The 27,433-nt window shown below is 26.4% G+C and overlaps 1 protein-coding gene and 1 long non-coding RNA gene across 2 annotated transcripts in view; one reads left to right on the top strand and one right to left on the bottom strand.

The window, feature by feature from the left end:
• Nucleotides 1–27,433, bottom strand: part of LOC111629973 (cytoplasmic polyadenylation element-binding protein 1-like) — a 72,641-nt gene that overhangs the window by 26,811 nt on the left and 18,397 nt on the right. The gene's annotated exons all lie outside the window — the stretch shown is intronic.
• Nucleotides 1–27,433, top strand: part of LOC111629991 — a 39,531-nt gene that overhangs the window by 1,902 nt on the left and 10,196 nt on the right. The window contains exons 2-3 of the long non-coding RNA XR_002757434.1: nt 5,142–5,204; nt 21,434–21,507. This is a non-coding gene — a long non-coding RNA (uncharacterized LOC111629991). The remainder of the gene's footprint in view (nt 1–5,141; nt 5,205–21,433; nt 21,508–27,433) is intronic.

Below are 27,433 nucleotides of genomic sequence, written 5' to 3'. Positions count from 1 at the left end.
ATGCACTGTCCTGGCAAAACAGACCTACTAAAACATTTTTCTTGTTGCTAATATAAATTGGATCAAAATAAATGTCGATTTGAACTGTTCCAAAATCTCCCTCTTGTACAGCTTTAAACAAAATCCATCTAAACTTAAGCTTTTCTATTTTTTAAAAGACTAAAATCTTTGAAGTTTAGTTTTCGGAGATTAACACATTTATTATAATAAAAACTGTGACTTGAAATTATAGTTAAATATTTTAACCACAGATCTATCTATTTTAAGGCAAAAATATAATTAAGACTTGTGTACTGAATGCTTATTTGATCATAAGTTAATTCTTCTTTCTCTAAAAATACTGCTTTGTAATTATCAGTAATATATAAAGGAAGAATTAATGTTAGTTTATTTATTAAAAATGTTTATCTCCATCTCTAACAAGTATATACTTTTAATATGCTTAAATTAACATAATGATTAAATGGCAAATTCCAAAGGCAGAGTACATCAAACATATTCAGACTGATGTACTTCATCTTTGTATAATTAATATGGTGAATTCCAAGCATCTTTTACTGCTGAAATAGAAATGTTAATTTACTGAAAGAATAAGAGCCAACAAATTGTTTTAGCATTTAAAATTACATGCCACAATACTTGAGTTAATATGTAAGTTTATACGTTAAAACAATTTATTGGCTCTTGTTCTGTCAATGAACTAATGTTTCTATTTGAATAGTTAAAAATGTGTAGTTAAATTTGAATTACAATGATCTAAAAATAATTTTGAAAGAAAAGTATCAAGAAGGCAGGTTTAGATTTTATGATGAGATAAAAAATAGATAGAGAGCAGTAGCTACATATTCCTATAATTCGCTAAGCTTGTATTAATCTATAGTTATATTATAATTAGTTAATCAGCAAATCTAAAGATAGAAATTTAAATCTCCATAGATTTATTAAAAATCTTAAATTATTCATTATAATTTCTTTTCTGAGACTATTTCTGATTAAAGATTACTCTCAAATAATAACTTAAATTCTTATTCATTTTAATTAATATAGAATCAGTTTCTAGTTTTATAAAGTAAGGAAACGATTGTTTTTAAGGTGAAATAAACGTAATCAGACAATGTTTTTTTTTGTATGATAACTGTCTTCAGACAAGTGTGGAAATCCCATTGGAGTTGAATCACTTGATGATGTAATATTGAAGAACATTTTTACAGAATTATTGATTCTTAGCTATTTGCTAATCTCATCCTTCAAGTTTAGTAGAAGTATATATATCTATATTTAGATGGTTTACAAAGTTTAATGACATTCATCTATTTTATGTAACCAAATTCAATAATGTTCAATTTAAAATATTTTTAAAAGTAATTCTACATCTTTTTAGAATAATATTATTTGTAGTATTTAAAATTTTAGGTATTTTAATAAATATGTAAACATATAATTGATGAATTTTGGTAAATAAGTATGTTCAAATTCATTACATAAATGATGAAAGTGTGACTGTATAAATTTAAATAATTAGTTATGATAGGTAATACACAGATTTTAAAAATATAAAAATATTTTAGGTTTCATCTTAAAAGTTTTTAGACACTTGCAGATAAATATCTTCAGAACAAAATTTTTGTGATTATAGATAAATTAGAAAGGAAATAAAATTCATAAAATCATAAGCATTTAAAACTTTATTTTATTAACTAAACCAACAGTCTGGCAAAGCTGTGACAATACTGTTTTGATGGTTAAAGTCTGTGTATATGTAAGATTTCAATCATTTAATTGATAATTGCACAGAGAGAACAGAGATCAGTGTTGTTTACATGCCAAAGGCACACAAACATAAAATACATCCAATTCTGTTTTTATTCACTTTTTTTTTATAATGATTGATTTAACATAGTTGGGATAATTCAATTTTATTTTTACCCAAATTGATCTGATCTAATGTTTTTCAAAAAAAATCTCCATTTTAGATTTTAATTTTAAGCAAAAGTATTCATATTTGCTTTTCTAGAAATTTGCTTTATTTTAAAAAATTCTTTGCAGTAGCCTTAAATGTAAATTCACATTCAAATTTTAATATTTGATTGTTTTTTTATGACATGTGTAGCAACCGTTTTTCATTCCAAATTTATCTCGTGAGTGAAGCCTTCCAGAAAAATTTAATTCAAAGTTTGGAAATTTATTTGCATGATTGCATTACTACTTATTTTTTTCAATATGAAATAGTTTTTGTATTGCATTTGGTGTTAAAACTAAAGATATTCTGGTATTTAAGAACTGTGTTAATGCTGTATTTATTCTAATAAAGAGCACAACTGCAATTTAGAGTTTGCTGTTGGTTAGAATAAATATAGTAATATAAATTTATTAAATTTTGTTGATAAGTAAGTTACAATTGTCCATCCTCTCATTTATTAACTACAGTTGAAATATTTTGTTTAAACACATCCCATTATATTAATTAGTTTATTGTATGTTTGTTGCAAATTTTATGGAAGCATTTCTATCATGTAAAAGACAGAATTAAGTGTTTCAAAGAATGTTTTCATTCTTTGAAACATTTAATTCTGTCTTGTTCTTAACACTTAATTCTCTTAATTGTTTTCAATGGAGAGATTTTAATTTTTATAAAAATTCTATAAATGCTTATTGTACTTTGAAAGTGGTAAGTTGTGAATATTATACAAAAACAAAAGTATATAATCACTACAGATATGAGGCCAGAAACATTTTGGGGAGCTGTATTTTGTGGAAAATAGTAACTTTTCCTTGAATGAAAAACACTTATATTTATCTCTAGCTATTGGTTTTACTTGTGTTTAAAAAATAATGAATATAAAATATGCAAAAAAATACAAAATATAGTTACAGATTATTTATAATTTTATCTTTCTGGGCTGCTTCATAAATGTTGTGATAACTTTATCAAGATCAATTGGTTTTCTGGTTCAATTGGTATTGTCATCTATTTTTGAAAGAAAAGTATGATTTTAACCTTTGCTGCACAATTAAATTCAAATAGGTTCTTATAATTATTTCATTCTGGAGAAGCCCAGGACCCATGGGCCATGTAACTATCTACGTGTCTGTATATAAATCTGCTCAGTAAGCATTGAATATATATAAATGAAGAAAACTGTAAGCAGAGTTATGCGTCACACCAAAAATCAAGAAAAACATTATTCAACATACTCAATATTTAATTTTTTAATTATAAAACAGTTCCTTGCTTTTGGAGCTAATTTTATCTTCCAAAATTTGTATAAAACTACATTGATAATTTAAATGAAGAACTTCATATCAAATAATAAATGATGACAAATATTACAAGCTAAACTGTAGTGTGGATTTGTGGTGCCTAAGAAATATATCTACTGTATGTAATTACATTTTAATATGTACTGATAATGAATAAAACAGTAGTTTAACATTTTCAAAATTTAACTTTTCATTAATAACTTTGTGATTTACTTTTTTCATTTACTATTTGGAGACATAAAATATATTTGTCCCTGTGCCCAAGTATTGTCCTCTCTGCCCTTTTCTTGCTATGTAACTGAATGGACTTAAAACTGTTAAAACAATACAATTTTTCAGGAATTTTTTATTGACTAAAACATTAATACACATTTCTCTCATTAATATTTCAAAAAGATAGAACTTGTTTTAGAAAATTTAAATGAAACTAATATAATAAAATTAACTTAATATTTTAACAAAACTTGTAATAGGTCAAAAGGTTTAATGGATGATATATAATTACAAAATTAGCACTTTGACTATAAAGATGATTGCTTTTAAGCTTTTTAGATGGAATTTAAAGCAAATATTTGCATAGGAGAGAAATGTTTCCTATAAGATTTATATAAACATCTATAACGATATAAAAAATATCTTATTATGCAAACTTAGTATAAATTAATTAGAAGAAAGTAAAACATTCTAAACAATGTTTTATATATATCAAAAATATTTCTAAAATACTATTGGAACTCTAATTGTGAAATATTAAAGTGTATTTTGTTTAAAATTGTTAAAAACTATCATAATTAAAACTATTTGTAGTACAGTCTTTCATTTTAAGTGAAATAAGCAAGTAATTAATAATTTAGAAATCATTCTTTTTTAAACAGTGAAAAAACAGTTTTCTGGTTACTTCATAGATTTTCTTATGCTTAACATTAACATTAAATTTAATATATAAACAGCTTCTAATAAGATATAGTAATATCATAAGGTAGTATTTTTTTTTCTTTTTAAATTCAAATTACATTTAAGAATATATGGCTTATAAAAACAGGATATTGATAATGTTGATACAAATCTCTTAAGTTAAAAATTAAATGTCATTTTATTAATATTAAAATAATAATTTGAAGATTTTGTAATTCTCTGAACATGAGTTACTTTGGCAATCATGTTTGTTTTAGTTAGGAAGAATTTTTCATTTTAATTATACGTATAATATAGTTAGTATATAAATATGCTTTTCATGATGTCAAATATAGAATAAAAATAAAACAAATTGCCTTATTTTTATAAGTTAGATTATTTATAACTTGATAATAAGGTGAATTTCAGCAATATTTAATGATGATTAACTGTATATATATAAAATTACTTGGTTATATTAGCTTAATTATAATGAAATAATTTGATATTTGGCAACAATACTTTAAATTCTTTATTATACTTCTACAATATTGATTTAGCTTTATGCACTGTTACTGTTTGTTTTATGCCTCTACTTTTATTATCCAACATTATACTGTACTTTATATGCATCTTTTATTTACTTTGTTATTTAAGTATTTTTTATATAAAAATAATTTTAATATGAATCTTTTAGACTTTCTAACTTCTCATATCCATTGTACAAATATTTTTAAAGCTTGTTAGGCATTTTCATCTTGTAATTTCAATGAAATTTTTTCTCACTATTCCTGTACAGCATAGTTTGATTATAGATATGAAGTAATTATAAATACACCGCTTATAAAAATACTTGAACTTGTTAAACAAGTAAACGTTTTAATAATAATTTGTAAACTACTTTGTTAACATACTTTAATTTTGATTCTGTTACATAATAAATATTTGTATTTATAATTTCTCATTTGAATTATTTCATATTTCAGAAAACAGTTGCAAAGATAAGTTACAAACAAACTACACGTATATAGAATCCTACAAAGCACCAGGTAACAATTTCATCAATTAGTAATTAATTTTTTTTATAAAAGGATGATGATTTATAAAACTTAATGTTTAAAAATGTTTTTTAATATTTTAAAAAAAACATTATGCTATTATTCCAGCTGCTTTTCTACAATTATGGGTGGAAAAATATTTTGTAATTGGGGCATAGGCCTACTCTCCCAGCCCACATTTATTGTGTATGTGAATATGTATTAAGTTTTAAACTATTTTAAAGGTCGAAACTGCTATAAATATAGTTTTTTTAAAAATAAACTTAATATTAAACATTTTAAATTTTGTCTATATTAATTTGTTTAAGTAACTACTTCAATCATTACATTTTTATTGATATAAAATGAGATATGTATTTATATAATTAAGATAGGTAATTAATGTTATAGAAAGTTTAATATGCGTAAAATGTTTACATGTACACTCATGGCATAAAGTTCGAAGAGTTATTTTTCAAATTCCAAAGTTTAACAATCCATTATTAAAAGCAGATAATTCATTTAAAAATTCTACAAAGTATTAGATATCCAGGTATGATAATTTAAAATAATGGTCACTATTTTAGTTATAAATTGTGCAAAAATTAATTTTCTTCATTTAGAGAATATAAAAATAATGCAAATTCTAAATTAACATTTTTATTAAAATAATGAGCTATTTGAAGAGAGATGGAACAATTTTAGTTATTAAACTATTCCTTCTTAATTTATATTTCAATAATCCTGGGGATATTTTGACAGAAGATTATTAATCACGTATAAGAAAATTTAGATCAGGTTAAAGCTGTAGGAATGCTTTATCTAACTAGGACACTATCAAAACTTTTCTTCAAATCCTTTCGTCTGTCTTTTGTGGGGAAAAATGTTCAAGGTCATACCTGATTATTTAAAATATCTCATTTAATACACTGATAAATAATTTAAAAACAAATTACTAAACATATACATTTGTATCTGAAAATAAAAACTAATCTTTAATTAAAACAAACATATTTCAATAGAATATTTAAATGGATTTTGAATTATGAACTTTTCAAAATAGACTAAATAAAATGATTACTTACATATGAAAACTTGTACAATTTTATTTTTGCAATTGAAGACTTAAGAAAAAAACAATTTTAGTTTTATGGTTAGTAATTTTAATTGATCTATCGAAATAAGTATTTTGTCATATTGGTTGGAACTGTCAATGTTCTACACCAACTACCTTAAAATATTGGGCTATATTTCAGTGATGATGATTTTGAATTACTTAATGATTTGTCCCTAGAGGGAGGCAATAGGTGCCAATATAGCCCATTGGTGTAGCTTTACAGTAATGAATCAGATTTTGTAGGATGTTTATCTGTCAATGTATACAACTAATTATGAAATTCACTTTATAGAATTTGAAAGTTATATTTTTGAAATAAATATTTTACATTTTAATATTGAAATTTATATCTTAAACTACAGTTTTCCTTAACAAAATCCTTAACTTATTAGTGAAAATACATAGGCAGATTGAAAGCTGTTGTTTTAATTATAACAGATTACTCTCAGGCTATATTTGTATTTTATATACATAAGGGCCAGTACACTAAATGCACCTTGACCTGAAAGATCCATTGTGCATAAACTCTAAAATTACAATTTCAATTGTATTCAAAATGCATAATAAGAATTCAAGTAAAACATTTGAAAAATTTTCAAAATACAAATAAGTAAAACAAGAAGGAATACTTTATTTAATACATGTAAAATTTAAATGGGCACCATGGCAATGTCTAACTAAACAAATTCCTATGACAGCTTCTCTTATGGCAAACTTCCACAATAATGAGACTTGTAGTCCTTGGCATTTTGGTTCCTTACAATCTTTCATTTATGTATTTGATTCTTCTTAGCTAAGTCAGCAATTCAAACTTAAAAAATTAATCAAATTAAAATTATTTTCATAGCTTGTTATAATTGGTGTACCAATAATTTAAAGAACAATAATGATTTTTTAGGCAGAAAAGATTCAATTAATCAAGTTGTTTTTTAAAAAAAATTTGTTCCTAACTTGTTCTAGATACATTTGTAGTTTGTGAAATCAAAATTAAAAAAGAAAAGACTAATTTAATTTATAATTTAATTCTCTATCAATAACATGTAATGTAGTTTATCATATTTTTATTTTTGAAATAAAATTATGTAACAAAAATACTTTAAATTATATAATCTCTATTGACGTAATTCTAATATTTGCTGGATAAAAATAGTACAAATTATGAGAATAATCAATTTCTAATCTGAAATACTTATAATGCATTATTATAAGTCTAAATATCTGTTTTTCTGAGAGTGTTTGTTTTATTCATCTAAATCTGAGTTTTGAATTATTAATAAATATATATTAATATAACTAACAGTAGAATAAAAGAAATATATGGCCTGTAAAAGGCATAGGATTTTTTAATAATATTTTTTACTACAGGTTGAACTTCTTTAATCTGGCATTCTATGATGGGTACACAACTGGGCAATAGTCAAATGGGTGACAGAAACTTAAAAATTTTTGCATGCTCAGCAAGCATACGATTTGGCAGATATTATTTATTTAATTTTTTGTAAATATTGGTAAAATATATATAAATACTGTATATATTCATGTAAAAGTCGAAGTTTTTAGACGATTTTTTAAGGTCAAAATTATGGCATTGACTATTACATGGATACAACTTTTGAGGGACTGAAATTCAAGCTATAATCCAATTGAGCTTCTACTGATTTGATAAATCAGTAGAAGCTCAATTGATCTCTAAATGAAACATTTTCTTCATGACTGGATTAGGGATTACTGGACCAATTTCTTTGTTGCACTTTTATTTTTATAAATTCAATGTAGCTTAAGGCCACAAAATATAAAACAAATATCAAAATAGTTAATAATGATAATAAAAACCAATAAATTACCATAGTAAACTTTTATATATACAGACAAAAAGTGAAGTAGAAATTTAAATTACAATTACAGTACATGGTACATCTTAAATATTTCACACACAAAAGTTTATTAAAATCCTAAAAAATCATGTTGTTCATCATTAGCATGAAATAAAGCTTCATAATCATCAGATACTAATGTCTAATGGTTGCAAAACATTGGCAAGTCTGCTGGGAGTTACAGCTATATCAGTATTTTGTGATCAGATGTTATAAACAATATTCTTCACTAGATGTGCCCTAAACTGATCTCACATGAGCAAATTCCTTTCCTTTTGTAGTCCATCAGGTCATAAAAACATTATCTATTTTCTACATCCACCTTCATCATCCATCCTTGCAAATGCACATGGATGATAATTCCTTTTAGAAATCTCTCCTTTGGCACAGTTTTTCAATTAAAAACAACCATTGATTTTAATTTTGTATCTTCAGCCATACATGAAAGAACTAAAGTAATCCTACTTTTCTTGTGGCCAGTGGTTCTCATAAATACTGTTTTTTTTTTCCTTTTGATTTGCAGTTCGATTCTCTGGCATGTCAAGAGTAATAGGTGTTTTGTCCATGTTTCCAATACATGTTATTCATAGCCTTCTTTCTGCTGACTTCTGATTACTGTGGCTGTACACCATTTTATGGCCCTTTGTCCTTTCGTTATTCTGCAAATCCTTTCTGTTCCTTGTTCCTTTCACCATCTAGAACCTTTTAACCCTCTTAAGTCTTTTTTTCTTGGAGGTGAGGGCCATTTTCCTGGAACTCTCAAACAACAAACACAAGGTTTCCTGAGGGCACAGATGAGGAAGAGTGTCACCTTTGAGCTGGGACTTGAAGAGAGTGAACGACAAAACAGCAGTGATCTTGTCCAGTGCCTGAGAAGTCAGGTGAATTTATTACTTCAAGCTGAAACCTTGAAATTCTCAGACTTCTTGAAGTAAGAGTGTCTGAGTTGGCATTCAGTTTGAATAAGTGGGCATTTAGAATGAGTGGCCATCAAATTTGATAGGATTGAAAATCCTTGAGAACCAAAGAGAAGATAAGACTGTGAATTTGGTGCAAGGAGTTCAATGTTGCCCCTAATGATAAGATAAAGACATCCATAACATCCGGGATCCTTTGTTCTGTCCTATCCACCATGTTGGCTACTTCTCGTCATCTATCATTTTCTTGTTTCATTAGAGTAAGTTTAGTATTTACAGTTAGTTTTAAGAAATATTTGTTTTGTAATTATTATTTCTTTTTGGGGATCAATTATTGTCATTTCAATCCAGTGTGTTGTGGCCATTATAGCATTGTTATATTTCCACTGTGACTGGGTTAGTTGTTACTGCTGGATTACCTATCCTAGAGTTGGCATTCCTTATTAAATCTGTAAACCATTATACCATATGTAAATAAATTATTTCTTTGTTGTGACTACAATGTGTTTACTTTGTCAGGTGTTTTCCTTAGTGGGCTAACAATAACCACTTTCATATCTCGCATTACAAACTGGTGGAACTGTATTATCTTATTGTCTAGATTAGCAGGCAGCTTTGGCAGATAATTAAGATTGCACAAAAGTACTAAGTCATGCCATTTCATAAACCTAGTCTAGAACTTGCTTTAAAATCTGAAATTTCACTCTTCTTTTGATTCTTTTTGTGCATGGATTTGGATGGCTTCACGAGTAACACACTTTGGGTACTTGAAAATTGGCAAGAAGGATTCTGCAACTTTTTTCTTCAATTGTGGCAACTTGTTAGGTTTACCTCTGTTAGCAACTTTTCTTTTTGGCATTGCCTGAAGTTTGTTTGATATCTCTCTCCAGTCTCTCACAAGTTTCTCTGAAATACAAAATTCCCTTACTGCTACAGTTATTTGTCTTCTTAAAAAACAATAAATATACAGCTGCATTTAACTTTCAGTTTAAATGCAGCTGTATATTTATTGTTTTTTCTGCATTTTTATGTAAAATGATGGAGAAATTTTAAACTATAGTTGTAAATTTGTGGTGTGTTTGTGCTGGTGGTACCTGGTGCTGACATGTCATTTGTCCATGTTTATGGTGCCTCTGCTGAGACAACCTCTGCCACTTTTGTTGTTGCTGGTGATAATTCCTTATTATTCATTAGGTTCTTTTAGTGAAAATTTTTCTTGCCCCCAATACCAGATCATCCAAAATTATTTTATTTTAGATCTGAAATGCATGAATATTGAAGACTGAGTTATTGAAATACATTTTGGAAAATATCTACCAGTAGATGATGATCATAGTGGAATTATGAAATGGAATTGTTTTCAAAATGTTAACAAAAATCCTCATGGCAATTACATGATAATAAAGCAGTCAGAACTGTGCTTTTCAATATTGTAAATATAAACTTTTATAAGGAGCCCTACTGATCCTGAAAAACTAGATGCACTAGCAGTGTTGTCAATTGAAAAAATTCTGGAAAATGTTGACCTTTGTCAAGAAATACTAGGTTGACTTCTATGTGGGGGGGTCTATGAAAAATTCCAGATTGTTTGGCCAAAAATGGGGTCAACTTTTACATGGAATCAACTATTACTCGAGTATAAATATAGTTAAGACTTATGAAGTATGAGTTATAAGTTACAGACTATGAGTTAAGAGTTATGTAATGCATTCAAAGCCTATTTTCTACCTAGAATATACATTTTGTTGCACCTCCCCTGTTTCTGATGTATTGTACATGTATGTGATGAGTTTAGACCTTAATGATCCTACATACCTAGAACACACTGCTGACTTCTGATGTAATCTGAGCTATAGAAACTAAGAAGTATTTTTGATTTTGGACTTCATAATATAATAATTTGATGAAACAATAAAAAAAAAATCTTGTTTGGAAGCATTAATAGTTATATTATTTCCTGAAGCTTGGTTCTAGCTTTTGATAATACTGCAGTATGTGTATGGAATAAGCATATGATAATATAGGAATTTCCTTAGAGATCTTAAAGGACAATTTCTGTAATCCAGCATTTTCTGTAGTCTGACAATGGCCAGATCCCAAGGTAGCTGGATTAAAGGTTCAACATGTAGCCTTGTAATGTTTCTAAACTGGATTTTACATTATGCAAGATTTTATATCAAAATTAAATTCATTGTTTTTCAAAATTGCTGAGAGACTGGGCCTCGATTCATTATCCTTAACCCCTTTCTCTATTACATATCAAATCATCTATATATGGTAAGAAAATTATTTCTAATAAAACTCAGTTTTATTAGAAATAATTTTCTTACCATTTTATTTTATACAGAAATTTTGAAAATTATGATATTCTGAAATAAAAAAAAAAAGAGAGAGACAATAGTTTATAATTGTTTTGAGTCTTAAGGGACAGATAATTTGTACCATATGCCTTTTTTAGCAGTAATGTGTTAAATGTGAAAAAAACTGAGTCAAATGTTTTTAAATTATTAAAAATAGTTTGCAGGATTTGCAAGTGCTTTCATTTATATTTAGGTTTTTTTTTAACTGCTATTGAAGCATATGTCATTTTAAAAATAATGGAAGATTTGTGAATTAACCAAGAAACAAGTTGTTGATTGTATATAGTACACCAAAAAATCCATACAAATAATTTAAAATTTTCATGGCAACTGAAGCACCGCAATAGCAAAAGCAGCTGCCTAACAACTGCTTTTGTTTACAGAAACATCAGTAGCAAAAAGAAATATTAGTTGATGAGTAAGAACTCAGTATGGAATTTTTTAGAAAGAAATTTTTAAAAAAATCAAGGTAAATCTTACACTGTTAATCACATTATAAAAATGCAAATTCCATGGCAGACAATCTTTAACATTATAAAAAATGAGCCACTTGCTTGCAAACCTGGATCTGGTTGCAGGTCTCAAAACATGTCAGAAGACAAAACCTGGTTGAAAACATTAGAGTTCTTGAATTGACATAGAATCCAATGGCTTAGAAATACAATATTTTGCAACAATGCAAATGCTGTATTTTAAAAGAAAAAAACTGTGATCAAACAGAAAAGAATTTCTGCACCAAAGTACAGTCAGAATTAATTGGAAACAATGAAGTTGTGAAAGTATATGGACTGCTGAAACTTTCAAATGGCTTAATTGTTATTTTGGACGAGTCTTTACTGCCAACAGCAGCAACTATGCTGGAAATTAACAATTCTATCATATTGTCAACATTGAAGTAATTCTATTAAAGTTTACTATAAATTTCAGGTGATGCTTAAGATTGAATACAGGAATATTTGATTCTCTTCCTTACTTTCTATCAGCATGGTGTTTACTTCTGGTCAGACATGGATAATCCTATTAAATTGTCCATCACCAAGACTGTTCTGGAGAAATACATTTTTTACATTAAATGTGTCAAATGTTCCACAACTTAAAGCAATTGAATGCTTTTGGCCCTACACGAATGAGCAAACTTATCAGAGTTGGACAACAGAATCAAAAATGGAACTAGCAAAAGGTATCATATCTATGCTGCACCAAATCCTAAAACCAGTAATCTCCCATTTACTGGCTTCTGTTAAAACAAAATTGTGAAAGGCAGATCATACCCAAAGTGTGATTTCTATTCTTAAATAACTGTAAGCACTAATTAATTTTGTTTTGGCTCAAAAGTATTCTAAGAAAGCATTTAAACTACCAACCTCAATATTTTACCTAAGACTGAACATAATTATATGTACACAAAGGTGCATAGATGCATAAGGATACCACTTTCAGCATCATCATTAAGTTTCTGTACATTTAAATAATGTTAAAATAAAGCTTTTAATGAATGTCTTTTTCCTGAATTCATTTATATTATTTTGTGAATTGGAATCGATCTTATGTGGAACACCCTGCAGTACATGTGTGTTTAATACATTGACTGCTATAGTGTCATTGGGAAAATTGCTTGTCAACATTATTCTCAATTGAGTATTACATACAATAACAAGCCTAATTTATAACATATTAAACTTGTAACAAAAGCATATTTTTGTCAAAAAACAATGTGAATTAGCTTGGCGTTCACAAGAGAGAATTCAATTAACTCAGATAAAACCAAACATGAGATATTGTGAAGATAATGGAATTTCTGGTGAGATCAAATGCTTTTTAATTAATTTGTATCATTCAATGCTAAGAAAAACTATCAGTTTTCTGGAAAAACTCTATTATATATATAAAAAATAATTATACATAGTGCAAACATCCTTTTCTGTCAAACAACAGATTTCAACCATAAGTCTAATTCAGAATAAAATCATGGACATTTTTATCTGAAATTAAACATACAAACATTAAAGATTAATTAAATTAATTAATTTCATTAGAGGATTATTCTAAAATTGTCAGGGTTTCTGTGTCCTAAAATTTTTCAACTAGAAACAATAAAATAAAACTTCACAAGTGGTCAAGTGATTGCACTACATTGTGTTTGAACAAAAGAAAAAAACAAAAGAACAAAATAAAACTGTTTAAAGAATATGAAAATGTAATATAAAAATTTTTATTGCACACAAAATCAGTACTGTAGAATGATAAACAACTTCAATATGTGTGCTTTTTGTGCTGCACAAGAATTTGAAGTGATGACCAATTTTCCTCTTAGCATTATCCAACATTTGCAATATGACTGTCTACATCACAATAACAATTCTGAGCTTCTGTTCATTGAAGGAAGTCATGAGGCTCATAAACAATTAGTAAAATCCTTCATCTATATGTGCAGAAAGTTACAAAATAATGGGTGAGCAGGTACAGAATTGATCCACTATTCCCAACCCAGTGCCTAGGAAAATGCAACATTGCTATAACTAATGTTGGATAGCATTATGTGATGGTGGATATTTTCCATATTAAGTTCAGGAGTAATGATACTAGAGTGTTTCAAAACAGTATTATCACCATTAGCATGTAATTAATTGTTCCTCATTACTGATTTCTGTGGATTTTTTAAAAAACCTAAAGTTTTTGGTTTTTTTTCAGTAACTTACCACACACACAACTCTTATTGATATACTGTGGGCTTTATTAATGGGAATGCATTTTGGGTCTTAATGATCCCTCCTCAGTCCTTAGTTTTTTGTACAGATCTTAGCAAAAGAAATATTTATAAATTACATCATACATAAGTGTTTACAGATTTTCAAAAAATCTGTTTTTACTTACATTAGCTAATTATTAAATACAAATTGAAATTAGATAATTGGGCAGTTGACTGAATATATTATAAAATTTGCTTTAAAAAGGTGGCTGTATAAAATAAAGTAGATAAAAAATTAAATAAATAAAATTTAAAATTTTCCTAAAAAATAATGTATCTGTAGATGGGTAAAATTATGAGTTTAATTTTTTAAAAAATTTGTTTTAAACCTTATCTAAGTTTTGAATAAAACTAATAATATAAATATAAATAAAAATTAGGTTTAAAAACTTTTCTTCAAAAAGTTGAAATTAAAAGATCTTAAAACCATTATAAAATTGTATAAATTACACTGTATGAGATCAACATAAATTGACAAAATACTGTCTTATAACCAGATGGGGCAAGGGGAATTTGGATGGGATCTCCGATGGACTCTACCTGTCATAAAGTGGTTGCCAGATCTCACTAATAGTTAGACCATCAAATTTACATTCATTTTATATTCATTTAATTTAGTAATTTCTAAATGATCATATAATTTCCTTTTAATAATAATTTTTTCTTTTTTGAGTATTTTAACATTAAATGGGAAAGAAATAAAATATAATTACACTAATTCAGCAGTGGCCATACATTGTTATGGGGAATCTGAAGATATATTTGTAATACATCTGTAATAGAAGATACATTTTGATGTAGTTTATATTTACCTTATATATAGAGGTAAATCAAAATATATAGATATTTTATATAGAGGCAAGTCAAAAGTCTCAGTTTAAACTGTATATGTTTGCACATTAACATGATATACAATTTGCATAAATGTGAGAATGCATGTAGGTATGCATTCATGTGCAGCATATTTTGTGGTTTATAAATGACTACATATTAGTGATATTTTTGCAACATATAAAAATTTTTCAACTACCCTGTCTATTTCAACCAATTTATAACAAATTTTATTGAAAATTTCAACTTATAACAACATATAAATAGTTTTTGTTCCTATAAAGCTTTATGGACATTTTCAAAACAAAAACTAAAGTTGTAATAACTTCCAGAGATACAATAAAGAATATTTGATGATAGTTGATGCAAATCCAAGAGAGACAATAAAAGTATTCTCATCTAGCCAAATGAAAATTTCAAATAAATTAGTGCCAAGAATTAAAAATAGCTAATTTTGTTATTTGCCATATTACTTATATATAAATTTCAGTTATTTACATGTAAAAGTAAATTAAAAAACAAATATTTGAACTACTATAAACAATTACAGTATTAAATTTAAAAAGTCATGCATAATGCATATACACTGTGTGTTTCTAATTGCAAGTTAAAACTCAATAAAGAAAGCTATAAAATATTAATATACTAGTTACTTTTATATAACTATTATACAAATTACACTAAAAGAAATTTATCTATTTTCTGGATTTTGAATGTTTTATGATACTGTAGTATCTGTGAAGGATAAATGTTTAGAGTTAAGTTAAATGCAATTAATGTTAACTAAAAGTTTTTGATTCTTCCATCTAACATTGTTAGAACCTGAAAATGATTTTAAAAGTAATCTAAAGGGAATTGTTATACTATAAATATACAAATTTGTTTTATATTTTTTAATGAATAATAAAGTTTTGATAAATTATTATTAGATAATGTTTCTAATTTCGTCTAAAATATTATCTGAAAATATTATTTTTTGAAATATTTTTCTTGTTTAATTTTCAGTTTAAAAACTGAATTTTACAATTTAAAAAGTTTAAATAGCTTTACAATTGATATAAATTGAATTCAAGATGAATATAAACAAATACATATGAGTTCAAGGTTACATTCACTAGATGATTGTTGTTAAGAGTTAGATGGAAGAGATTCTTTTATGAATGCAAATTAAAGTATTCTTGTTCATTTTTAATGTTTCTATTATTAAAAACCAAATTGTTTATATCAAATACAGTACTTATAAATTAAAACTTTACCTTTTTAATAAAATAATTTCCAATAATTAAATTCTAGCTTGTTTTTTGCTTTGTTTTACCAATTAAAGTTTATTATACAACAGCCTAGCTGGTAATAAGTAAACATTTTTTAATTTAAAAATGTACATAAGATTTTTCATTTAATATCTACAAAAATCTATCCATAACTATGAAAGACAAATGAAAATTTTTAATAAATGTGACTGTTTTAGACTGTATTAGATACATTTTTAGAAAGTCAAAATAACCAATATTTTTATTTACATAGCTGACTGAATTAAATATTTATTATAATAAGAAATAAGCTGCTCTTTACAGAATTTGTAATTTTTTTACAAATTATTTCATACATTTTTTTAATTAAAATACTTAAAATATTTTAATAAACAACTTTATCATAATCTAATGTTACAGATATTAAAAATAGATGAAAACATATATAAGTTTCACCTTAAGAGTATTTCAAAAACATCCTGTCAAAAATAATTTGCAATGATATTACATCAGTGTCACTAATGCCAGAATTTCCATTAACTGTAGTCTTATTTAATTATGTCACTTAATTCTATCATCAATATAAGTATAACTAATTATAAAGTGGATTCTACTGTATTTGTAAGTGACCGAAGGGAGTAAAGATGTTAAAAATATTTTACAAAAATGGAAATGTATTAAATTTCAATGAAACTTAAACCAGCAATAAATTTATTAGATTAATTTTGTTTCAGCAATAATATTTAAGCAAATTTTTGTTTTCCTGATGACTATCTACTGCTTGAATGTTTTGATAAGGCATACTAAACTCCCTGTATAACTCCCAACATATGAAAAGCAGTCTCATGATGTAAAGAACTGGATCTTAAAATTAGTCATTGTATGATTTGATGATAGCATCTTATATATGTTTAAATATTAAATAATGGGTTTTAATAGGACAGGGAGGTTTTCATATAACTAAAACATAGACTATATACTGTAGTACAGCGGTCCCCAACCTTTTGTTCGCTGCGGACTGGCCAACGTTTGATAATTTTACTGGGCCCACTGAGGGGCACGTTGATTGTTTATATTTTAGATTAATTTAATTTAATTATTTTAATTTAATTGTATTTAAAAATGCCTTCAAAGTAATATACAGTTACACCAAAAAATGAACATAATGTGATTTAAAATTTTAACTCACTAGAACGCTAAATCAATGAGAACTCTGAGCTTGTTTCTTTGCAACAAGACTGTTCCATCTGGGGGTAATAGGAGACAATGACACCCAAAGTGTGTTTCTTATGTCCAGTTTATTCTGTTGTTCCATCGTCCATTAAAAGTCGCACAAATCCGAGGAAATACCATAGTAAATAAAATGGAAATAATTTAATGTTCCTTGGGCGGCCTGGTACCATTTGATCCACGGACCGGTACCGGTCCGCGGCCCGGGGGTTGGGGACCACTGCTGTAGTATATTCTTTAATTGCACTAGTATTTGTGATACAAACTGACAAATTCTTTTTTAAATTTAAGTCATAAGAGCTGATTGGAAGAAATGCTAAAAAAAATTTGCATCCTGAAATTCAAGATTTTGAACCATACTTTCCATTAGCTGGATCATTATATATAAGATTATAAAGAATTTGGTTATTTTTGTGCTGAAACAATACATATTTTTAATTTTTTACTAATGATGGCTTTGTTCATTCACCTTAAGAATTTTGCCTCTTCCCGATTATAAACTATTCATAACAAAATTTCTGTGACAATTCTCAGTAGTACCTTTCTATTTCATTCTTTCTTTGTGAGCTTAAAATTGTAACACATCTTCCATAAGTAATAAAAAAAATATTGCTTTTATTAAATTATATATATATATATATATATATATATACTGTATTTGTGAATTTTTTTAGTTTGGTGTAAAGATTAATGAAGCAAAAACAATTTTTTTTCTAGATAGATGAAATTTGATAGTTTGGGTATTAAAAACTAAGTAGATGATTTTACACCGTGATTGTTACCTGATAATAGTGGTGCCTANATATATATATACTGTATTTGTGAATTTTTTTAGTTTGGTGTAAAGATTAATGAAGCAAAAACAATTTTTTTTCTAGATAGATGAAATTTGATAGTTTGGGTATTAAAAACTAAGTAGATGATTTTACACCGTGATTGTTACCTGATAATAGTGGTGCCTACAGACTATGAAAAAGGGGCCACAAGCTATAAAAAAAAAAAGGGCATTGTACATTATGCAAGGTGCTTCAAACTCTGATTCAACATTGGATCAGTGCTCCTACAAGGAGGTGCTGGTTACACTTGGGCTAACTTGGCCTTGAAAACAAGGAATTGTGTTTGGTCAACATACGTTGAAGTTGCATAGGTCAATGGGCAAATATTTTCTGTTTGGGGCCCCCTTGAGGATTAAGAAAAGGCCAACTGAGATGAAAAGGGGAGCATGTGCCCCAATGTATGGTACCATTGTATGCTAATGATGATATAAATGTTTACCTAGATATATGGTATGACAATATATTTATTCCTTTAGGGCCTAAACATGCATTTAAATATATTTTTTTATTTCTGTTGTAATTTAAATTACTTGAACATTTGAAATGATATGACAATTTCCAACCAAAAAAGTAAAAATAAAACTTTAGAATGAAACATTATAACAAGTTTGAGAAAAATTACAATAGAAAATAATCCAAAAGGGGAAAAAATATGAGATAGGACAAAGCAGGGGAAAAGACTGAAAATGATAATGACAACTTAACCCAATTTCTACTTACGATGCTAATTTTGACTCCCAGTATCTAAGTGTGAAAATAAGTGTGCTAACTGGTTAAATTTCTGAATGTTTAAGATTTATTAATATTAAACTAACAATGGAAAAATTTAAATGCATAATTAATTATATATAAATAAATACAAGCACATTTTTGCTTTTATGAAATTGTTTTAAGTCAATGATCTCTCTCAAAGGAACGTTTCAATAAAATTATAGTATTAAATGGAAGTAAAGAACAATTTTGATTAAAAAATATATTTAAATCTTTCAGAATTTAAGTTCCGTAAACTATTTTTGGATTTTTTATACAAAATTAAATATTTTTAGTATTGCATCTGTTTATCTATTTTCCAAATGTTTCTAATTTAATTTTCTAAATAATAATACTGATTAGAAATAAATAGATGCAAATTAAATGCGTGTTTAGGAAATTTTGTTCAAATTAGAATTTGGTAACTTATTAAATCTGAAATAAAGCTAAAAAATAAATTTGATTTTGTTTTTAGATTTACTAATGAATTTTAATCACTCAGTTAAGAATAATAGATAGATCTTTCATTCGTAGTAAGCTATTCTTCCATTGAATGAATTTAACATTTTATTCATTCAAGAATGAACTTTAAATTTGATTATAGGCAGACCCAAACTTTCCAGACATAATGTGTTTCTAAAAATGTGTAGAAAAGTCCAATAATAAAATTGCATGTTATAAAAGGAGTTTTATTTCCAAAGTACCAAAAAGAAAAATTATAAACTTATATTAAGGTAATAAAATAATGCTTTACTTTTTTACACCTTACAATGCACACAAATTATTTAAAACAATAAAATCATAGATTAAACAGAAAACAGATGTCGTCAAAATCACTTATGAAAATTATCATTGGAACCAAAACTTGCAGAAAGTGTCATTGCAAGATAGCCAACAAATAAGTTTCAAGCTGAAATTCTACAAAAGTCCAAATTTAGCACACACAAAGCTATTTAGAGATATCAAAGTGTCATGTATGAAAGAGCAATTTGTCCAAAAGTCAAGGACTGCCTGTATTTAGTTTTAATTTTTTTTTTTTTTTTTTTTTTCAGTACCATTCAATATAGACATTCCTAATAAGACTTTTCTAGAAGAATAATAATAATTTTATTTTCATTTAAATCAAAATTTAAGTAATTTTATAGTATCAGAAAATATATAATAATATTGATAATAATACTGTAAAGTTGGAAAGAGTAATATTTTAAATTTTGATAGCTTTAACTTAAATATTTTGATAGCTAAAACTAATTAACACTTATGGTTTAAACAGTGAAATTTGCATTGTTTATCCAAAAAACAGTTTTTACCTCTCTATCTGTGTCTTTCAGATCTACTTGATTAAGCAATCTAGTGTGGCTATAAATCCTTGTGTGTATCCTGGATTAATTGTTAAACATTTTTGATAGGTCTTCAGCATGAACACCAGAGAGTACATAATAGGAAAAAGATTGAGTGTTTTTCTCCAAGAGAATTAAATGATCATGAACCAATTGAATGTGAAGAAAATTTAGAAATTCTCAATCTTACAACAAATGAAGACATTAAGAACAGTCATCAGGAATTTATGACTTATGTATCAACATGAAAAAGGAAATCCAGAACAACTCAGGAAAAAAAATCAATTTTTCAGAGAATCCAATTAGCAAGCATAAGGACTTTGCAACCACATTAATCCTTTATTTTTATAAATGTGATACTATTTATGGAATCTCAACTTTAAAAAATTGTAGCTATTAATTACATATAAGCTATTGTCATATTCATGTGTAATGTTTTACTATAATAACTTAAAAATAAAACAAATGTTTTGGTTCTTTTAGTATTGTTTTTATAGTTAAAATTATTAGTAATCAAACATTTAAAAATTCTTTGGTCATATGTTTTTTTTTTAGATAAGTGATATAATTTATTAAATATGAAAATTATCATTGGAACCAAAACTTGCAGAAAGTGTCATTGCAAGATAGCCAACAAATAAGTTTCAAGCTGAAATTCTACAAAAGTCCAAATTTAGCACACACAAAGCTATTTAGAGATATCAAAGTGTCATGTATGAAAGAGCAATTTGTCCAAAAGTCAAGGACTGCCTGTATTTAGTTTTAATTTTTTTTTTTTTTTTTTTTTTCAGTACCATTCAATATAGACATTCCTAATAAGACTTTTCTAGAAGAATAATAATAATTTTATTTTCATTTAAATCAAAATTTAAGTAATTTTTTTCTGTTTTTGATGTCTTAGAAATGTGCACAAATATTTCAATAACTTATTGTGATATTGAACCAAAATAATATCTTTGTGAACTGATACTCATCTTTCTATTGCAGAAATTTAATGATCTCTACTATTTAACGATTACTGTAGAAAGACAAACTGCTACAAGTGACATTGAAAAAAATGAGTAAGTAAATTCTATTTTATTTTGAATTATATTAAAATTAATTTTTAAAAAAATTCACATTTTAAATAATTTAAAATAACAAAATCATCATTATAACAATTAAAATCATATAAATTAAGTGTTACCATTTACATTAAAATATAAAATATTACAAAATTTGACAATTTAATGTAAATGTCAAATTTAAGTATTAACAATAACACAACTTAAAGGTATCACATGAGAATATTTTTGCACTTTAATGATAAAATAATGTTAAATTCAAAGTACGAAATTATCTTAACACTTCATTTTTTGTTATTCTGCTTTGAGCTTCTGTATGAATAATCAAGTTATGATTTATATGATGAAAATTAAGATTATGAAAGATTCAATTACACAGATATAACTATTTAGAACAAGTCAGTTGAAAATGAATTACAATTTAAGTGTATAAATTCTTTTGACAGCAAAGATATCATTGCATTATTTTTTTTTTTTTTATAAATTCTAATAAATAATGACAATGAATAATTATCAGTCTTGTAATTCTGATAAGAAACTTCCGTATCAGAATAGATATGTTATTATTTATCTAAATTGAATTATTACAAATACATATACATTACTTGAGGAAAAAACTAATTAATATTTTCATCATTAAAAGTTAAAATTTAATACTTCTAGATTACAAAAATTAAAAATGTTATATGCATTATTGATTTGTGCCATCTTACATCTTACTCTTATTCCAAAATTGAATCTTGGAACTTTTTTCAGATAAAAATATTCAATATTTTAAAAGTTTTATTAATAACAAAACAGAAAATTAGCATTATAGGCTAACTTACAAAATATTAACTAATATCACAATGTTTAATTTAAACATTTTAAGATTTTGTATTTATACATTAATTATAGTACAATAGTACAAAATATATCTAATAAGTTTTATTAATTTTAGTATATTTAGAGTATAATGAGCTAATTGATAAGATAATAAGTCTGACTTAATGAAAAATTATGTTCAAGTTTTTGTTTTAAATGAAAAGATGTAGGATATAATCTTTGATAAAAAAAATTATTATTATTAGTTTACTTGATTTATTCATCTGAAAATCTATAATTTTGAATACTCTTCCTTTTTATTTTTTTCCAGTTATGGAATTTTAATAAGTAAATTAAGCAAGTTATAAGCAGTTATGAATTCTATATTTATATATTATTCAAAAACAATTTTTAACTTCAGTGAGTTAAATTTTATGAACTATTAAAATTAAATTAGTAACTGAAAGCTTCTTTTAAATATCTTAATATTTGTTCATTGTTTATATATAGTTTATTATACGTTAGCATTCTTTAATACAGTCGATCCCCCCATAACACAGTAGATACATTCCAGTTTTTATGAATCCATTTTCTACGAGTCCAGCCAATCACAGCCAGGCACATATGCAGTTTATGGACTGCGCCTGTTTGAAAGGTTTCTTCCATAAAATTAATCGATTCTAGACTAATTTGACTCAACATTTCCAAAATACATATAATTTTTTGGGAATAATCCATATAAACTATGCTATAAACAAAAAATTGTAGGATTACTTACCGAGTGTGCACCGTTCGACTACGCCATTGCTTAAGCTTGTTTTCATCGTGGAGCTTGTCATCGAATGGCGCTCGCGTGATTCCTGATAAATTATTTTTTTTGCGAAAAATTTGCTGAACTTTGGAGACATCATTAATATAAATATAATTTTTATGGACGTTAAATAATAAATGGTTTTTAGTAGGTCCACTGCTCATTTAAACTCAACGGTTTGTGCAATATCCGCTATTGGTCTAGATTCGACCAATCCTGTTGCGACACAAGTCCGCGATGACGTTTTACCGAATTATAGGAGTTTTTTAGCATGTTTGCACAAATACTGTTGCAAATTTTTTGCCGTGATACAGGAATCCGAACTATAGGAACCCATGTTATCGGGGGTCAACTGTACGATGAGATGATTTAAAAATTTTTTACAATGATAGAACAATTTATCAAACCATGTATTAATACATTATGTTCCAAACTGTTTTAAATTGAAAACTGATTTTTCTGTATGTTGCTTAATATAATTGTTTTATTATTTAAAACAATGATACTAACATAAATTTTCTTTTTTTTTAGCAAAATCTTATATAACACGTCATCAGGATAAATTTGTTAACTCTTGATGACAAGCATATTACATCCTAAAATTGCTCAAATTTTCTAGTAAGTTTTCACTCCAAGGAAAACAGTTAAATTAATTTATTTAAAGAGTTTATGTAAAAAGTATGATTAATTTTTTTAATACAAACTTTGTTGAATAGAAGCATTAACTTTAACCAGTTGTAAACTAGTTTACAACTTACTGTCATACCACTATTTTCTAATTAAACGTTTTTTAGTCCTATTTTCTAATTAAACGTTTTTTAAATCCTTATTGATGTGTATGTTTGTAGATTAATTCACTAAACGTTTACTACAATCTCTAGAGATCTCATTCAACTTACAAGTTAGTACAATTGTCAAAATCCATTCTGTTGTAAATCTGAATGCTTACCAAATAACTTGGATAGAAAATTGTTTTTTGTAGCATTCTAACACTACTTATCTAAAAAAGTCTAACTCTGAAAAAAGTTTTTAATAATTAAATCTGAATTATTGAAATTATTAAAGATGTGTGTTTTTTGACTTTGGTATAATGCTAGGTTTAGGGAGGAGCTTTGTAAAAATCTTTTCTTTGATAATTATTTATTATTATTTCTTCTTGTTAGATTGTCAGAATATAAATACTTTACCAAGGAAAAGGATGAATTAAATGGTTCAAGATTTTTATTACTACACCTTGTAATTTCCAACTATTTATGTTCAACTACCAATGGCATTTGAAGGAAAGTAATGAACCCTAAAAAAACTGTTTGATTCATTAGAGAAGTAAAAAAAAAAATTTAAAGTTAAGGTATTTAAAAGCCTGGGTACAGCTTGTTTCACAAATCTTGGCTGGGCTAAAAAATGCAAGTTAGCAGGGACCAATCTATTTACTTAGTGAAGGGAATGGATTGACAAATCTTTGATGAAGTCTGTATGTTACCAAAAGAGGGACTTGACCTTTTTAAAACTTCCAAAGCCCCAACCAAGTGTTGCACATTACCTGGCCAATACGTGAAACAATCTGTACTTTGAGAATGTTTAGATATCCATTTAATTCACATGCAGAGTTAATAAGCCACATCTCTGTCATTTTAAAGAATTAAACATGATATATATTTAAGATTACAAAAGTAATATTGCTTTATATAAAACTTGCTGTCAAATTTTATTTTTAATATGACACTTAGATTTTAAAAAATTGTACAAATAAATACTTAACATATATATAAATTATATATATATGTAATAATTGTATAAATTATACAGGGTGTCCATAAAGTCTGTGTGCAATTTTAAAAATTTATAACTTTTACAGATTTTTTTTTCTATCACAATTACTAATAAAGTATTAGAAAGCTTAATGTACTGTACTGTACTGTACTGTACTGTACCTAGTTTTAAGTAAAATTAGGATTGGAAGAGGTTTACCATTTTCTTGGCCTCCACATTCACCAGACTTCATTAATTTTATGGGACACGTGAAAACCTCATTGTATGTAACCAAACCTCAATCATTAGAACACTTGAAAGCTAAATAACTAATGTGATTTCAGGCATTATTGTAAATCAATTGGCAAATGTTTTTAGAGAACTACAAAATCGTATTACCCTTTGTATTACTAATGATAGAGGACATATGGAAACTTAAAATACAATAAAACAAAAAAATATAGTTGTGGCGTAGTAAACACTAGTATTGTGTTTTATTCCAAAGACACATGGCAAATTTTCCATCAAATTCCTTTATTAGTTGACTTTAGTAGTTGATATCAAATTCCTTTATTAGTCAACTAATAAAGGAATTTGATGGAAAATTTGCCATGTGTCTTTGGAATAAAACACAATACTAGTGTTTACTACGCCACAACTATATTTTTTTGTTTTATTGTATTTTAAGTTTCCATATGTCCTCTATCATTAGTAATACAAAGGGTAATACGATTTTGTAGTTCTCTAAAAACATTTGCCAATTGATTTACAATAATGCCTGAAATCACATTAGTTATTTAGCTTTCAAGTGTTCTAATGATTGAGGTTTGGTTACATACAATGAGGTTTTCACGTGTCCCATAAAATTAATGAAGTCTGGTGAATGTGGAGGCCAAGAAAATGGTAAACCTCTTCCAATCCTAATTTTACTTAAAACTAGGTACAGTACAGTACAGTACAGTACAGTACATTAAGCTTTCTAATACTTTATTAGTAATTGTGATAGAAAAAAAAATCTGTAAAAGTTATAAATTTTTAAAATTGCACACAGACTTTATGGACACCCTGTATAATTTATACAATTATTACATATATATATAATTTATATATATGTTAAGTATTTATTTGTACAATTTTTTAAAATCTAAGTGTCATATTAAAAATAAAATTTGACAGCAAGTTTTATATAAAGCAATATTACTTTTGTAATCTTAAATATATATCATGTTTAATTCTTTAAAATGACAGAGATGTGGCTTATTAACTCTGCATGTGAATTAAATGGATATCTAAACATTCTCAAAGTACAGATTGTTTCACGTATTGGCCAGGTAATGTGCAACACTTGGTTGGGGCTTTGGAAGTTTTAAAAAGGTCAAGTCCCTCTTTTGGTAACATACAGACTTCATCAAAGATTTGTCAATCCATTCCCTTCACTAAGTAAATAGATTGGTCCCTGCTAACTTGCATTTTTTAGCCCAGCCAAGATTTGTGAAACAAGCTGTACCCAGGCTTTTAAATACCTTAACTTTAAATTTTTTTTTTTACTTCTCTAATGAATCAAACAGTTTTTTTAGGGTTCATTACTTTCCTTCAAATGCCATTGGTAGTTGAACATAAATAGTTGGAAATTACAAGGTGTAGTAATAAAAATCTTGAACCATTTAATTCATCCTTTTCCTTGGTAAAGTATTTATATTCTGACAATCTAACAAGAAGAAATAATAATAAATAATTATCAAAGAAAAGATTTTTACAAAGCTCCTCCCTAAACCTAGCATTATACCAAAGTCAAAAAACACACATCTTTAATAATTTCAATAATTCAGATTTAATTATTAAAAACTTTTTTCAGAGTTAGACTTTTTTAGATAAGTAGTGTTAGAATGCTACAAAAAGCAATTTTCTATCCAAGTTATTTGGTAAGCATTCAGATTTACAACAGAATGGATTTTGACAATTGTACTAACTTGTAAGTTGAATGAGATCTCTAGAGATTGTAGTAAACATTTAGTGAATTAATCTACAAACATACACATCAATAAGGATTTAAAAAACGTTTAATTAGAAAATAGGACTAAAAAACGTTTAATTAGAAAATAGTGGTATGACAGTAAGTTGTAAACTAGTTTACAACTGGTTAAAGTTAATGCTTCTATTCAACAAAGTTTGTATTAAAAAAATTAATCACACTTTTTACATAAACTCTTTAAATAAATTAATTTAACTGTTTTCCTTGGAGTGAAAACTTACTAGAAAATTTGAGCAATTTTAGGATGTAATATGCTTGTCATCAAGAGTTAACAAATTTATCCTGATGACGTGTTATATAAGATTTTGCTAAAAAAAAAGAAAATTTATGTTAGTATCATTGTTTTAAATAATAAAACAATTATATTAAGCAACATACAGAAAAATCAGTTTTCAATTTAAAACAGTTTGGAACATAATGTATTAATACATGGTTTGATAAACTGTTCTATCATTGTAAAAAATTTTTAAATCATCTCATAGTACAGTTGACCCCCCATAACATGGGTTCCTATAGTTCGGATTCCT

This window comes from Centruroides sculpturatus, unplaced genomic scaffold, assembly GCF_000671375.1.
Source record: "Centruroides sculpturatus isolate CEXI.00-Female unplaced genomic scaffold, Cexi_2.0 scaffold68, whole genome shotgun sequence".
Taxonomy (NCBI): Eukaryota; Metazoa; Arthropoda; class Arachnida; order Scorpiones; family Buthidae; genus Centruroides; species Centruroides sculpturatus.
This window is presented reverse-complemented; position numbering and strand designations above follow the sequence as displayed.